We start from the raw sequence: 9,863 nt of genomic DNA, 5'->3' as shown, positions 1-9,863 counted from the left end.
CAACCACACCAACGGTTCATGTTTGAACTCTGAAGAGACAATATGGAAGGCTAGAGATTAGGAAATATATGTCATATACCAGGAAGGTAAAGAAAAACTAAAATACACCTTTTCTGGTATAAGGTTGTAGCTTTTTTCCCCATATTGCAACATAAAGAAGTCACTCTAACAATAGCTCTTTATAATAGATCTTGTGCTCTCAATTGTCCCCCAGAGTTCTGATCAAAAAATGCTTTCAAAGACTAGTCTATCTACTGAACAACAAAAGTTTTATTTTGCTATTCCTTGATTCAATTCAACAAGGTTTGATTGAGCACATACTACATTGGGGATAAAAATTCTTATGACACTGAGCTCTCCTCTTTAAAAAATCATATAATCTTCTGGTTAAAATAAGACTTAATACAGAGAAAAAAGTTTTAATGGTCCGAGAGACACAATGAAAAAAGCAGAGTTTTAAGTCAAATAGTCTGATTGTAAATCTCACCTCTATCACTACCTGTGTGACCTTGGGCAAGTGATTAACTTCTCTGGGCCTCAGTTTCTTCATCATTAAAATGAAGGGTTTAGATTAGATGGCCTTTAAGGTACTGATGGCTCAATTTTTTTATTCTTTAAAGGACAGTGTGTAATAAAAATAACTTTAATCAAATACACATTGTAGGATATAAAAAAAGAATATAGTCAGGGAGAGGTAAAAGATATACCATGAAAAGAATTATAATCTGAGCCATGATATGTCTATAGGAGAGATTTAAAAGAAAAGGATAAAAGAATTTAATAGAAAGCCATCATTTTCAAAAGCATGAAAATTGGGAAACTTTATGGAAAGAGTGATGCCTCAGCAGGACCTTGATGGGATATAAGGATTTTTTCTACATATATTTGGAAAGAGAACACCTTTCAAGGCTGGGGACTCTAGGAGAAAGCATGAATACCATTTGATAAGGTGCTTTATCATCTCCTATGTCAAGTCACATGATATTTGCAGAAGTCCACTTCAAAATAGCTAAAGTTTATGCCTCCATCTTAAACCAATTAGTTGTTCCATGTTCAGCTCTAACTGTGTTGTTCCTTGGTCCACATATGGGTTCCTTAGGAGATGTTAAGTGAAGCATGAGCAGCTTTCCAAAAGACTGCTGCTGTGAACAGCTTCAACGTTCTGATTACACAGTATAGTGAACTCTATATTTATTCAGTAACAAACTAAGACAAAACATTCACAGAAATCAAAGTACAGCATTCACAGTGTTACAGCATAACAACTTATCACTAAAATAGCCACATAGTTTTCACCAAAGTGGCCACATAGTTTTAAACAAAGTACAATCATTTAGTAATTCAATCATTTAGTAACTCAATCATTTAGTAAATCCTTAATTCAAACATCATTAAGGAGGCTTGCCTCCTTCAGGGACACAAAGTACAAAGGTCAAAGTTCTCCACCCCTAGGTCACAGTAAATCATGATCTCAATCAATACACAGTATCCAAGTAAAGTCTTCTTTCATCTCAACTTGAGGTTGGCTCTCAGTTTCCACAGTTCATCTTACATGGTCCCAACCCCTGCCCGAATCTGCCCAACTGCCACCTGAATTCAAGGAAAGACAGCTCTCAGTTCCTTATCCAGATCCTTGTCCAATTTTTTGTCCAGTTCCTTGTCCAGTTCCCATTCCATATTGAAGTTCATAGTGTCCAGTCCACCTCAAGTCCTTCACAGTTCCTATTTCTGGGAAGACAAAGCTTAGCAGAGCCAAAACAACATTCATGCACATTGCCAGCACCATCATCAATTCACTATCTGCCTGTGAAATCAACAAGGACCCACAAACAAGGTCCAAGAGGTCAACACAAATCATCAACATAGAAATCAACACAGACCCACAAACAAGGTCTAAGAACTCAACACAAATCATCAGTACAGACCCAGGACCTCTAAATCCCCACTCCAGGACTTCTGTAAACAGACGACCAGAAAATCCTCTTTCAGAGCTTCTAGTAAGGTCCCAGGGCTTCTGTACAAAGTATCACAAACAAATATCAACACAGACAGAACAGACAAACATAGAGTGCCAGGATACCACAAGTTTTCTCCTTCTCCATCCCAAGAGCTCCCTTCTCAGTTCTGCTCTCTCCAGTCTGGGCCTCTCCTTATATATGGTCATTAGCTCCTCCCCTTCCTGTTGCAAGAGGTCACAAGTGCTAGGGTTCACAAGTTGTGGGATTCACAAGTTCTGGATTTTAATACTTGATACAATCATGAACTTGAAACAAGGTGCTAAGTACCTGTTTGTTTGCCAATACAAGGGCCATGGAATATCTTCAAATCCCATTACCATTACAGGAGACAAGTAAGATTATGTGGTACTCCCGTGTCTTTGAGATTTTGCCACATTTTGTTGTGATCCACACAGTTAAAGGTTTTAGTGTAGGGGACGGCTAGGTGGCATCAGCCCTGAAGTCAGGAGGACCTGAGTTCAAATTGGGCCTCAGACACTTAAAACTTACTAGCTGTGTGACCTTGGGCACGTCACTTAACCCCAAATTGCCCTGCCCTCCCCCCTCAAAAAAGCAAAAAAAAAAGTTTAATGTTATCAATGAAGCAAAAGTAGATATTTTTCTGGAACATCCTCCACTTTCTCCATAATCCAGCAAATGTTGGCAATTTGGTCTCTAGTTCCTCTGCCTCTTCAAAAACCAGCTTGCTCTTCTGATAATTCTTGGTTCACATATTGCTAAGCCTAGCTTGTGGAATCTTAAGCATAATCTTGCTGGCATGTGAAATAAGAACAATTGTCAGTAATTTGGGCATTGTTGGCATTGCCCTTCTTTATGACTGGGGTGTAAATCGATCTTTTTCAATCTAGTGGCTCAAGTTTTCCAAATTTGCATATTGAGTGCAGCACTTTAACAGCATCATCTTTCAGAATTTTAAATAGCTCTGCTGGAATTCCATCACCTCCACTAGCCTCATAACAATAGCATTGCTTTCTAAAACCCATTTGATTCCATTCTCCAGGATATGTGGATTTAGATCTGTAACCTTATTTATTGAATTTATTTGCAGTATTGATCATTCAAAATGCCATACTGAATAATTCAAAGCCAGAATTAAGGTGGCTGGGACCAATAACAAATCTCTAATATGCAGATGATACCACTCTAGTGACAGAAAGTAAAGAAGAATTAAGAAGCCTCTTGATGAAGGTGAAAGAGGAAAATGTAAAAGCTGGCTTGAAGCTTAACATTAAAAAATAAGTAAATAAAACTAAGATCTTGATGATTTGTCCCACCACTTCCTGGAAAATATAGAGGGAAGAAATGGAAGCAGTGTCCAATTTTATATTCTTGGGCACAAAGATCACTAAAGATGGCAGCTGCATCCATGAAATTAAAAGATGTTACTTGGAGCACTATGGCAAATATGGACAGCTTGTTAAAAAGCAAAGATATTACCTTGCTGGAAAAAGGTCCATCAGAGCTGTGGTCTTTCCAGTAGCAATATGGCTGTGAGAGTTGGACTATAAGGAAAGCTGAGTACTGCAGAATCAACATTTTTAATTAAGATGCTGGAGAAGTCCTTTTGAGAGTCCTTTTGACAGCAAAGAGATCAAATTAGTCAATACTTAAAGAAACTAATGTAGACTGTTCACTGAAAGGTCAAGTGCTAAAGCTGAAGCTTAAATACTTTGACCATATAATAAGAAGACAGGACTTATTGAAAAAGACCAATATTGGGAAAGATTGAAGGCAAAGGGAAAAGGTAATGACAGAGATGAAATGGATAGATAGTGTCATGGAAGCAATTAACATGAACTTGGATAGACTTCAGGAGGTAGTGGGCCTGGGCACGCTATGGTCCATAGGATCATAAAGACTCAAACAAGACTGAATGACACAAAAAAACAAATAACAAATCTGTTATGGAATATGGAGGAACAAAGAAATTTAAAGAAAGTCAGTAAGATTTCCCCAATTAAATTGGTATATACTTTACTATTCAGTGGTTTCAACACAAATATAGGCATAAGGGAGAAAAGCAAAAACAATTTCAAAAGTACAAGGCAAGAAAGGTCAAAGTCTTACAGGCTATACAGAAGCCTTACCAATATCAATTAATCAACTAAGTGTCTGTTAAACATTTATTATGTGACAGGTACTATGTTAGATAATAAGATTATAAAGACAAAAAAGAAAATATTCCCATTTAGGTCATGAATACTTACTTTAAGAAGAATCTGCCAGCAGGAAAAGCACAAAATAACATCATAAAAAAAATGACATTGAGTATATCTTACCAAATAGGAAATAACTAATTAAAAATATGCTTGCAAAAGATTTCATAGGCCTTTGTGATCATGACCACTGTCATAAAGGATGTCTGGTCCAGAGTTCAAATGGAAAACTCATTCCTTATAGACCATAAAGTCCTTCAAATATACCATTTTGCAAATGACATTGTGTAGATTGAATCATGCCACAGAACAGTTCAAGCCAAACTGAACTATTTGATTTATCCCATACATAGGATTACATTTTGTACCTCTATGACTTTGCACAAGCTCTTTCTCATGCCTGGAATGCACCTGCTCCTTACTGCTAAATCTTAGGGTCCATAACTTCCTTTAAAGTTCAATTCAATTGGCACTCCTAGGAAAAGATTATCCCAGTTCCTTCAGTCACTAGCGATATTCCATTCACAAGAAATCACTTTCTACTATGTATGCATTTTTAAGTTTAATTTTCTATGTGCATGGAGTTTTCCTAATAGAATGTGGTTAGAGATTGTTTCCTGGCACACAGTAGATAATTAATAAATGTTTGTTCAATGAATAAACGAATACTAAATTAAATCTATAATTACTCAGAAGACTGTGCTATAAGTAGCCATGTTGAAAAAAAACAAAGAATATCCATTGTCCATACTACAATTTACCATTAGATAAACAACTTGCTGAGCTGCTTGATCTTGAACAAACAATACAGATGGACAGCGAGTTAGACCTCAAATTGAACAGAATGAGGAAAATGGACTGAATTGACTTTGGGAATTGTATAGTCATTTTAGGTATACTTACTCACTGAAATAAAGGGGCCCTTTGGTTTTTAATACCAACAGTATTCCCAGGATTTTGTATCAAGAAATCACTCAACAAGTATTATTAAATAATTACTGCATGCCAGACATTATACTAGCTAAAAGTCATAGAAAATATACCACATTCTCTGAAATGAAGTTTCTGATCACCAAATGGCAAGGGAGAAGGGAATGAGGGTATATGGCTAGGTCGCAACATTTTAGCAATGAAGAATTATACAGGATAACTGAATGAATAAAAATGCATTTATCAAAGGCTCCTTATATATAAAGCACTATGCTAAGCACTGGGGATACATAGTGAATAGTAAGACAAACCCTGCTGGTTTGTTGTTGGAAGAATTCTTGTTCAGGTATGAGTTGGTCCAAATAGATTCTGAGATCACTTGAACCATTGAGATTCTGTGATTTAGGAAATTTTTGGAAAGAAAAAATTTAGCATTCTCTTATACCTTATACAGTGTATTGCATTTAGAAGGCACTCAAAAGATGGTTCTTAGATAGATGGGTGGATATTAGAAATTCTCTAAAGAGAACAATAATTGTTCAATAAATAATAATAAGGACATCATTAGTGACTATGCTGCCAAGCTACAAATTCATTTAGCTTCACTTCCTTGCAAGGGTGGGGCAGCTTAGAATAGTTCCATTTTAGTCTTGCTCCTGATGCATATTGGCTGTGTGATCCTAGACAAATCACTTTAGTTGACTCTAGCCAAATCCCTATGACTATAATTTGCAGAGAAGTTGCTGACCTGAATACGCAGTGAGTTTCCTCACCCAAATGCACCAGTGAAATCACAAATCTAGTTCATATTCCTTGCTTTCAAGGGTAAGAAAATAGCAATCTTATTGAATACCAAACTGGTAATCCTATTAGTGATTTTCTTTGGATAAGTCTACTGATATTTGGATAAGTCATTAATAAGAAAATTAATAGACAACCATCTCTCTAATCCTTCACATTCCTGAATGAGATCTGTTTATCTACTGAGGTCCTTTCTTATGCTATCATTCTGAGATTATATCAATAACTAACTCCTAAAACCTGATAGTGATTCATTTTATTGGTGGCATTTTCAACTATGCTACTCTGGACTAGTGAGAATCAGAGGAGTTCAGGATTGATGCTAAATTCTTAACTTTATGTAGAGTGAACAACCTTGCTAAAATTGTAAATTTGCCAAAATGTCTAGTGTGGTTGGTTTTATGTCCTGGTCCCATCAATTTATACACTTTTTTTGCTTTCCACATCATGTATGGATATAAGTTTATGTTATAGCTAATATTTTTAAAGAAGCTAATGTGCAACCAGCCTGAGGGATTGCCTAATGCTCAAATTAAACTGAAGTATTCACTTGAGATGTGAATGCACCTTCCATTTCCTAAGCATATCTTTTTGAGTCTCATGAAATTTAATTACTAAAGCAAGTTCTGCAACAAACTAATAGTTGACTCACTTAACTTCTCTGGGCCTTAGTTTCATCCCTTGTAAAATGAGGGGCAGGTACATCCTAGCTTTACAATTCTGGAACTCTATTCACTCATAGAAAAATTTTCTTATATTTTGGTTTACACTGAATATTGAAGATTGGTCAATCTGTTGTTTAACATTGGCCATGACACAAATAGTACAATATTTACAGGAGCAAAGTCATCACCATCCTCCATTAAGACTGTATTAATTAAGTGTTCATTGCAGGTAGTATAACCTAATAAGACTAACATGTAGATTTTCTACAAGAAGTTTATAAACTAGAAATATAAAGGGCGTAGGGAAAGTTGGGGCATGTGAAGCACACTTCTTCAGATAGTCTAAAAGATAGAGACTTTATCAAAGAAAAACCTCAAAGTGCTTTTGCCATTTTCTACTTCAAATTGAGATGTGGTTTTAAAAAATGAACCTACAGTCATGAATGACATATTTTATTTTTGGACTGCCCTACATGGGAAGCAGGAAAAAAAACCTTTGGTTAACACAAAAACATTCCATCTAGGTTCCTGACTTGCTGAGCCCAAGAAAATGAAATTAAAGGAGTTAAAAACCTTCTGATAGATCAATTTTTCTACTTCATTAAAATTTTCTACTTCATGTTCTGGCAAGAAACCCAAAATCTGCATACTAACAACAAATTAAAAGAAGTATCTAATTAACTTCTTAAACTAGATCACCTCAAATACATTTCCAAAAACCCCTATCATTTCTTTATTTGAAAAAATGACAACAGGATTCCTTTTCAGGCATGTGGTAGAAGGAATATCTACCATAGTACCAGACCATGTAAACTTTTTTTTTTCCTTAAAAGTATTGAAACCATCCTCAAGACTTAATTGGCTCGGAGAGCTAAAAGCTTTAACTGTTGACATCACCTCCTGGTCACTTGAATATGAAAATCTATGAGGAGTTCCAGTCTTTCTCTGATGTTTGGCTGGCAGACCACCCTGGGCAACTCAAAGGCAAGGGAGTTGTGAGCAATGACCTTGCTGCATAGCCTTGTTATGTAGCTTTCTCCTGCTAGGACAGAGTGAGTCTTTTTTGTGAACTGTTGAATGGTCTATAAGTGTCTCATTTAGTTCAGATATCAGACCTACATTACTATAAGAGTGGTCAGAGTCAGGCCCCACCTATAAGATATTAGTATTTCTTCATGACGTCTTTGTCAGTAAGATGTAATATTCTTAATATGATTTCTTTCGTTAACTTACTCTTGGGTTTTTTTTTGAGTCATATTTGTTTATAAAGTTCAAACAATTTATCTCAAAATTGTGAAATACATCTAAGCTTTTTTCACATTTTATAAAGGATATTTTATTTCCAAAAATCTAAGTTAACCAAATATAATAAAGACAAAAATTCAAGTAACACACATTGACAAGATCTGTGAATGTCAAAGTGGAGGCTAATGACCTCTGCTGCCATGGGAGAAGGAAATGAGCAGGAAAGCAGAATGGTTAAGGCAATAATCTCAGTCTCACCCTGGAATTTCTTCATCTTTGTCAGTTTGTCACAATCACCAACTTAAATATCACTTTATGGTTAATACTTTCTGTTTCAGTGGAAAAGTATAAAGCAAAATACATTTTAATTATGTTCACACATAAATATGAGGCAATGGAGACTAGAAAATCTTCTTTTATTTGCGGCAAATTTTATTTTCAAGTAGCCAAAAAAAGGTATCCATTTATGGTTTTTAAGATAACTTTTAAGATCATGCAAGATGTAAACATAAAATACAATGGGGGAAAAATCATTCCTGACAATTCTAAGATGTGAGGAGAAAGCACACTTAGATGTACAGCAGGAACTTCCTAAAACAGATATCCAAACCTTTCATCTCTAGATTTTGAGCCATAGTAGTGTGAGATCAAGTCAAGTATAAAGAAACATAAATTAAGAAGTTGGGTTTGGCAAAATGTAGGTAAGATACATATATTAGAGGAAGACTGACTATATAAAGAACTCCCAAAGAAATGGGAGAATTGAGGAGCAATCATAAATAAGAATAAAGATTCACTTTGCAGCACAATTGAAAAAGAAAGTCATTTGCAGAGAACATAACACTAAATAAATGTGAGTTATCATTACTTATACCACATTCACAGACTTTTCCTAGAGTACCATGCACAATTCTGATCCTTTTGCTATGACAATATAGGAAATCAAAGCAAATGTTTCAGGAGGGCAATCAAAATAATACATTACCTTAAAGTGATAACATTTGAAAAAATGAAGCAACAACTGGAAAAATAAGGGAAATAAATGCCATTCTCTTAAAAGAAATGTCCATAGAAGAATTGAATGAAATGCTTGAAAAGCAGGGACACAAGTAAAGAAAACAGTGCCTTATGTAGGACACTGGCAATAAAATAAAGATAGATGCACAAAGTTTAAAGATAAACTTTAAAAGATAAAGCACAAAGTTTTATTTATTTGAAGAGTTAAAATTGATCCCTAATAATTAAGACAATAAAGTGGAGAGGCAAAAAAAGCATGAATAAAACATTGGCATATACTTCTAGTTTCACAGAAAGTATGCTGTAGTTTCTTCTACTTGGGGTAAATTTTCATTTCCTCTACTTATTCCTGTGCTTAGAGATTTCTGACTGAAAAATTTAAGTAGTGTTGAATATTCCATTGAATAAAGAAGCTCTCTACAAGGAAGTCCAACAGTTTTATTTCATTGTCAAAATATTATTATCATAAATGTGAACTATAGTACCTTGCAAAGCACCATACCAGTAACTGCTTAATAAATGCATTTCCAATGTAATGGTGCAATTACCCCTAATATAAGAACTTCAAATATCATCACTTCAAATCTCCAATTCCTGCTCACTACTGATGAATCAGAAAATTCATAATCAATATTCATGTTTATACCCACATAAGGGTATTTTGAAGGAAAAATGAGATATTTATAAGATATTTATTAAATCCCTTGAGCACTCTAGAAGAAAGGTATTTTTTATATTGTTAGCATACTTTAAGTGACTTCCATTGGAGTTTGGGTACAGTAAAACTTTCCCTTTTAGGGAACTTTCAGAAATGTTTTGAACCTCTTCTGGGCCTTTTCAAAAAAACTTCCATAATTTTAGTGATTTAAATTGTTATTTAATATCAAAATGTCCAATTCAAACACTATTATCTCCAGTAATATTCAGGAATCTCAGTGAATCCTTTTTTTTTCCCCATCCGAGATTAACTTGCTAGAAGATAGATAAGGCTATCCTCAGCTCTTTGTCCATTCCACAGTCTAGATGGAGAA

The sequence above is a fragment of the Petaurus breviceps genome, unplaced genomic scaffold (assembly GCF_028583685.1).
Source record: "Petaurus breviceps papuanus isolate PSGF00001 unplaced genomic scaffold, PetGlider_PUasm1.0 90895, whole genome shotgun sequence".
NCBI lineage: Eukaryota > Metazoa > Chordata > Mammalia > Diprotodontia > Petauridae > Petaurus > Petaurus breviceps.
The sequence above is the reverse complement of the archived record's forward strand: the minus strand, read 5'-3'. Positions refer to the sequence as shown.